This window comes from Patiria miniata, unplaced genomic scaffold (genome assembly GCF_015706575.1).
Source record: "Patiria miniata isolate m_02_andy unplaced genomic scaffold, ASM1570657v1 HiC_scaffold_3, whole genome shotgun sequence".
Classification (NCBI taxonomy): domain Eukaryota; kingdom Metazoa; phylum Echinodermata; class Asteroidea; order Valvatida; family Asterinidae; genus Patiria; species Patiria miniata.
This window is the reverse complement of record NW_024037069.1, coordinates 25,456,512-25,463,230: the sequence shown is the minus strand read 5'-3', so window position 1 is coordinate 25,463,230 and position 6,719 is coordinate 25,456,512.

Sequence of the window (6,719 nt, the reverse complement as noted above, 5' to 3'; positions counted from 1 at the left end):
ACCGGAGATAAACTCTCTCAAGAATTTTTTTCTACACATTTTCACATGTTTAGATTTCATCTCCCTGGACTAAAAGATGTTATCAACTTCCTGTCAAAAACCAGTCATTGCTAGAAAATTATCGGAATTTTTTTTTTTTCCAGATAAAAATCACAAGATATTTTAATAAACCACGATAAAGACATTCCTTTATGGTTTGACTTGTGGTTTGACTTGTGACAAATGTAGCAGTGGTCAAATTTTGATTGATTTCCTTCCATATCAGAATTGGTCAGTCAACAATCCAAAGAATATATGTTTTTCTAGGATCAAAATTCAACCACATTGTTTTGAAGGCACAGTTTAGAATGCCCTTTGCACATGGGGTTTGTTGGGGCGTAGAGCAAGGAAACAGATAGGGTTCAAAAGGTGAGGGATTCTGGGGTCCCCCCCCCCAAATTCCAGGAAACAATTTGGGCATTCCTGACCCCTTCTCTTGAACCTGGACCCCTGCAGTTTCCCAAAACTTGATTCTTTTGATAACGTTAGCCCCTCCCCCCAACCCTTTTCCTTAAAAAATTCATCTGTCGGTCATTTTTAAACTTGATTGACAGACATACATGTTCATGTGAACAGACGAGAATGTTGTTGTTTTGTGACCACATTCTCAGCTCTGCATACCTCAGAATTCTGTACTTTGATTTGCTTGGTCGCGATCAGTGATCACTGATCTTGCTTTGCTATCGGTCAATTGTGCTGCATTTTTGGCCGCTCTGTCGATCACACTGCCATCGGTTGATCGAATGATATTCCAAATCCACCGATTGCACCCAACAGATTCAAATATTTTGTGCTTATGGTGCAAGTGTAGACATTATGCCTTTAACCATCCACGCACAGAATCCTGAGTTGCAGGATTTTATTCATTCACACAAGACAAGGTTCCTTGCTAAATTTGTAAAATACGCTGTTCTTTGCTCATGGTAAGCATTTGGCCCGGTTGTTTCCTCGAGGAGGGGTTGAGGGGTGCATGTCCATTCAGAAAACTTTGACCAATTGATGCAAAACAAACTGCATCATCCCTGTAAATTGTACGCCATACCTCTGATGAACAAGAAGCTGAAAATAGGTCTGCAGAGTACATTGTCCCGTCTGTTACGCCCCTCAGAATTCTGTCAAAAACACGACGATGAAATGGGCCCACAAAATCACCCTAAACGAAAGGGAAATTCTAGCAAACCTGACCCACATGTAGGTGTGATCACGTAGGAAGGAAAAGTGTCATTAAAGCCTTGTTTTCACAATGTACAGACCTCGAGTTTCCTTATTTTTGCTTCAATTTCAAGTGTTTTCCTTGGGCGTCAGAGCTGCGAAAAAAAATGATTAGCTTCCTTTTCCCAGGAGTGGTATCCATCTTGTACTAAGGAAACCGATCTTCTTTCTTGGCACGTTTTCCGGAAACTTTGACGGCTTATCTGAAGCCATAACTGTCCGACAAATTCAGGATGCCCTGAGGCATTTCATAAACTGTTGAACTAGAAGCGATCGTTTAAAAAAAGTCTTGTGGTTTCACCCATACTCTGTCTCTGTCGTTAACCCTTTCAAGCCACGGAAGTTTCACTTTTAGCCAGTGAGTGGTATATTCATCTGGGGAGGTTGGGAGGTGTGCGGCCCATTTAGCAATTAATTATTTAAGGTTGTTTTTTATTCACTTGTATGTTTTTTGTAAGGAAATTATATTACCATCATCATCATCCATCAAACTGGTATAGTGGTACATAATACCCCCACCGCCCCACTTCTAAAAACTTGAGGCCACTTTTAGTTGTTCAGAAAAAATTACCTATTTGTCCCCCCCCCCCCCCCCGAATTCCACTACCATGACTACTGCAGCTAGTAAGTCATGGCTTTAGGATACCAAATTTAGTGCATTATGAAAAAAAGGGGACTCCCCCCCCCCCAATTTTATCCAAGCACCACTGTCCCGCCCTTCCCCACCCTGATACACCCTCCACTCATCAACTCTCCAAATAATTGTTTTTGTTTGGTGTGAATGAGATTTTTTCCCCCTACAACTTCCCCTTATTTTCCAAATCCTCCAAAGAATTCCAAGAACTTTCATTATGCAGATCCTCTGGATCATCGTACATGGTACTCAGCAGTGCTATCATGTACAAATAGAGACTTGACTATATAGGGCAGTAATAATTGGATGGAAAAAAAAGGTACTCTGAGCGCTGCTTTGATCATTAATTCATGACTTGCACTCACAGTGGATTTTTTGTGGCAAATCTTGCGGCACAGCATCCACAATAAGTCATTGAGGTGCTTTCTCATGCTGTGTTTTCACTTATGCTCCAATGATATGAAAACTCACTCATCAGCCATGCTTCATTTAATAATCATATCAAGAGTTTCACTATCATAGACCATTTCTCTATGATAGACTGGAAAACCTCGGAATCTCCAAGAGATCTGGAGTGGGTTCGTTGGTTGCGAAGCTGGATTGGGGGTGGGGATGGAGAGGGGTTGAAAAAGACGCAATGTCTACTCATGCCGTTTTAGCAGCAGAGCAAACTAGTTTGGACAGAAAAACAAAAGTGCAACACTTTACTACAAATTGCCTCTGTCCACCCAGGAGTATAAATGGGTACATGTACCCCCAGTACCTGCAAGGGTAGAGACTAGATTGAACAGATCTGGAGCCTGATGAATGGGGGAAATAATTGTGAAGTGCTTTGAGACTTTGACACCAAGCATTATAAGCACCACATTAGTATTCAGTCATCTAGGTTTAGTCCCATTCCCAAGAACAATACAGCAAATAGGAACATGTCGGTAGGGGAGGGCATGTTGAAGGAAAAGGGTGTACAAAGGCTCGGAAATATTGCAAACAACTCTTCAGTATCTCTACTCATGGACCGATCGTGCTGTCCACACTCTTAACTCCCAGACTGTATTAGCGCTTGTAAACACGTTTTTCTGCTTGTCCAGCAGTTTGTTGTACATGTACTTTTCCTTCCCCTGGCCCCGTATACCAGGGTGCGTGGGAACCCCTCCATCTGCTGATCGCAACACGACTTCTCTCTTTTATTGCCAGCTGACAATGGACGACATATATTTGGAGTGTAGTGCATGTATTTGGCTTTTGAAAAGTACACATTGCTGCAGTTTTTGTTATCTCGTCGGGAAAGGTCACTAGCACTTTCTATTGGAAGTCTTAACACCCCCCCCCCCAAAAAAAATGTGAGCAAAATGTAAACATGAAAGTACACAGTGTAGAACACAGGCAAAATTACAATTGTATTTGAATAATTTTGTTTAACACATGTGCATGTATTTGACATGTGTTCTCATAGGTTGGATACTGCCGACACAATGAAATGCTGTAAAAAAACCCAACAAAGTAGGCCAGCACAGAACAACAAATATCTGAGTCTGCAGTCACTAAGGCCATGTCTAAAATTGCTTTTTTGTGGCTAAGGCTTAAATTGTTTTTGTCATTGACATGCTACAGTAAACATCCACAGCCATACCGGTACCACACATTAGCCATTTCAGGCTTGGCTTCTTGCATGTAGTTGCAGTACTAATTTTTTTCCAAAGTATATTCATTTAATAAAATCAAATGTTCTTTTTTCCCCTCATACTTTCTCTGTCGCTGTCTTCTGTCATTTCTCCTTGGTTTTTGTTCACCATCCTTTGTCTTGAATTCCATCTCATCTAAACATTGACTGGGTGATCCCTGCTTGTGATATGTACCGGTATCAACATCTGCCGTCCACAACTGACCGTCGTCTTACAGGGGGTAAGTGTCCTCTCTGAATATGCCTAACTATTACAGATTTGAGAGAAACGCACCATTTCCATATATCGGGGATTGTGGTTTCAATTCCCATTTTGTCATGTTTTCTTATATGATAATAGAAAAGTGAATTGAACTTAAGAGTCAATACTTTATTTTTCTATCATGGCATTTGAGTCTCAAACTCAACCACTGATATGACCATTATGGTGTTAAAATCAATTTACTTTAAAACAGCTGAAACTTTTTTTGCAGTTGTCTTGTCCACGATGCGTTCCAAAGGGGAATTTTATGTGGTTTGCACAAATGCTGGAAACAAAAATCAAGAACCATTTTTATTTTTGTTTTGTGATCCCATGTTATTGCTGCTGCTTGGTGCTGAATCAACATTCTCATCTGGTGACTTTATTTAATGTGCCTGTCTTCATCTTCAATCAACAGTTTGTAAGTACAAACATTTATATTATTTGTGTCTGTTAAAACATTGATTATTGTGTGCATACTACTTTATTTTCAAAAGTATCCTCTTCAGTTTTACTCTTGGATTTGAACCTTCAACCTTTGTGGTGAGCAATTAATTTTTTTTACAAACAAACTTGTCACATTAGACAAGATTACTGGAAGTTCCCACCCCCCCACCCCCCCCCACCCCCCCCCCCCCGACTCTCAGATTTTGTTTAGAGGGAAAACAAACCATTCCCAAAGTCCCCCGTTGTTGCATTTTCAAAAATGAAAAATCTTTAAACTAGAAATTGCTCTTGTATGGTGGAGGGACTTTTCTTATTCACACAGGATCAACAACCTCACATCCTCTTTTTGCCCTTTCCCACGATCCAAAATTTCTGTGTTGGACCGGTATAAAACCCCAAGACTTCTGGAACTCCTTTCGCACTAGTGAGAGTCCAACACGGCTTCTACGTGAGTCTGGTGCTCTACACATGTAGAATCCAAGCCTGGTCAGCACCCGGGTTGAGAGGCTCTATACCTGGGTAGAAAATCCAAAATCTATACCCGACCCATGTTCAGAACCAGGGTCAGTGTGAACAGTATGCCTCGCCTACCGGTGTTCAATCAGACCTGATTCTGCTTAGAGAGGACCCCTGTTGTTTTCAACACGGGTATTAGGCCAGATGTTAGTGTGAAAAGGCCTTTGGTTGTAGGTCTTACACGGTGTAAAATCTAACACATGTAAGTTTCCAGTGCTTTCCTTTTCGACATAAAGCGCATGAAGACCAGCTGGACTGGAAGCTGGCAACATAATCAGTCAATTACCAGTTTTATTATTCTAACATGGAGTACCTGACACATCTGATATGACCTCAGGCGAGGTGCCTTATCGTGCCATCATATTTTTGAGTTTGCGGCACTATTAAATTGCGACCAGCCCAGGGCTTCATGTTTGTCAGGGAGCAAACTTCAATGAAAAAAGCCTCTCTCACATGTTGCCTTATCAAGTCAATTGTTCAGTTGTTGTATCTAAATGTCAAATGTTCTTGAGTTTTTGCTGATGCCGTTCACAGGCATGCAACTTTTCCTCAAATCAGCTGCTTTGCTCATTTTTTACTTCTCATGAATTCCATTACGAATTGAAAAATACTGTACAAAGTCCTTTGTGGTTTGGTGTTTTCTCGTTTTTTCTAAATTCCAAGTTGCATGTCTGTGTTGATGAAATTGATTTTTACGGTGATGGTTTCAAACTTTGTGTTCGTTCTGGAATGCTTTGGAGAAGATCCACTATTTTTTGGACAGGGCATGCCACTGGCAATGCCCCCTCCCCCCACAGTAATTTATCCCAGTGCATATAAATGTTTTTTAAAGTTACTTAAATCCTAAAAGTATATTATTTCCACCTTGTAATGCCACCATGATATTGATATTCCAACACCCTTTTTACGTAAATTCAACAGGAATGGGCATAAAACCTGTAAATGTACGCACGCTCATGTTTGGCACGCTCATGTATGAACAGCTCCCCCTACAGTTAGTCGGCATCCAGCTTTTTTCTCAGTAAATTCCACCACCCTTCGGTATTTAAAACACAAGTTACCCAATGGTTGACCTCATTCTCGATCCTTTTTTTCCACGTGTAAAACGATAACCTTTTAATCAAGAATCTCTTCCTCCTTTTCATAAGAGATCGCCTCAGGCTGTGATCCTTGGTATTATTTGAAGTTATCCGAGATCTAAATCAAGTCTAAATTTCACATACTTAACCACAACCTTACTCCCAAGTGTCAGTGCAACACAATCTGAGGAAGGATTTCATATCACTGGCAGTATTTTTGTAAAGGGCTCATGAGATGGAATTCCAAACAGTGTACTTTTGTGTTCCATTTAGTTTCATACCCGGTATGTAGTTTTTTTGCAAGATTAAAGGATTTTCAGTTCCTTTTTTGGTTTTGTTTTCATGACAAAACTGGAGGTAGTATTGCCAGCTTAACAGCTACCGGTACTTTAGCTACAAAGGGTCTCTTAAATTATTAGTTCATTGTTTTTGTGTTTGTTTTTTCTTTGTTCAGTGACATATCAAACTTTATGAGCAAATAATTACAGTGAGGAACCCATAATATTCATTATTTGTACAGAAACAATTCCTGAAACTGAAAAATGAGTTCCTAAACTAAAGTGGCATCACAGAAATAGCAACAGCACCTTTGTAAATAAAATGGAGATTTACAACAGAGCAACACGAACTCTGTGAAAAGAATGAAACCTATTAGGCCTAAGGGGCTACCACAATTTATTTCAAGAAATTCAGAAACAGATTATTTGCAATTTTTTTGGCAAGAAATGTTAGTTGAAGCAAACAATTTCAAGAAGCATGGTTTAGTCTGAAATTCATTTGACCGGCTCTGTATTGGAAACAAAAAGTGGATTAGCATGTCAGAATATTTTTTTCTTCTTTGTTTTTGTTTTGTTTTGTTTTGTTTTGTTT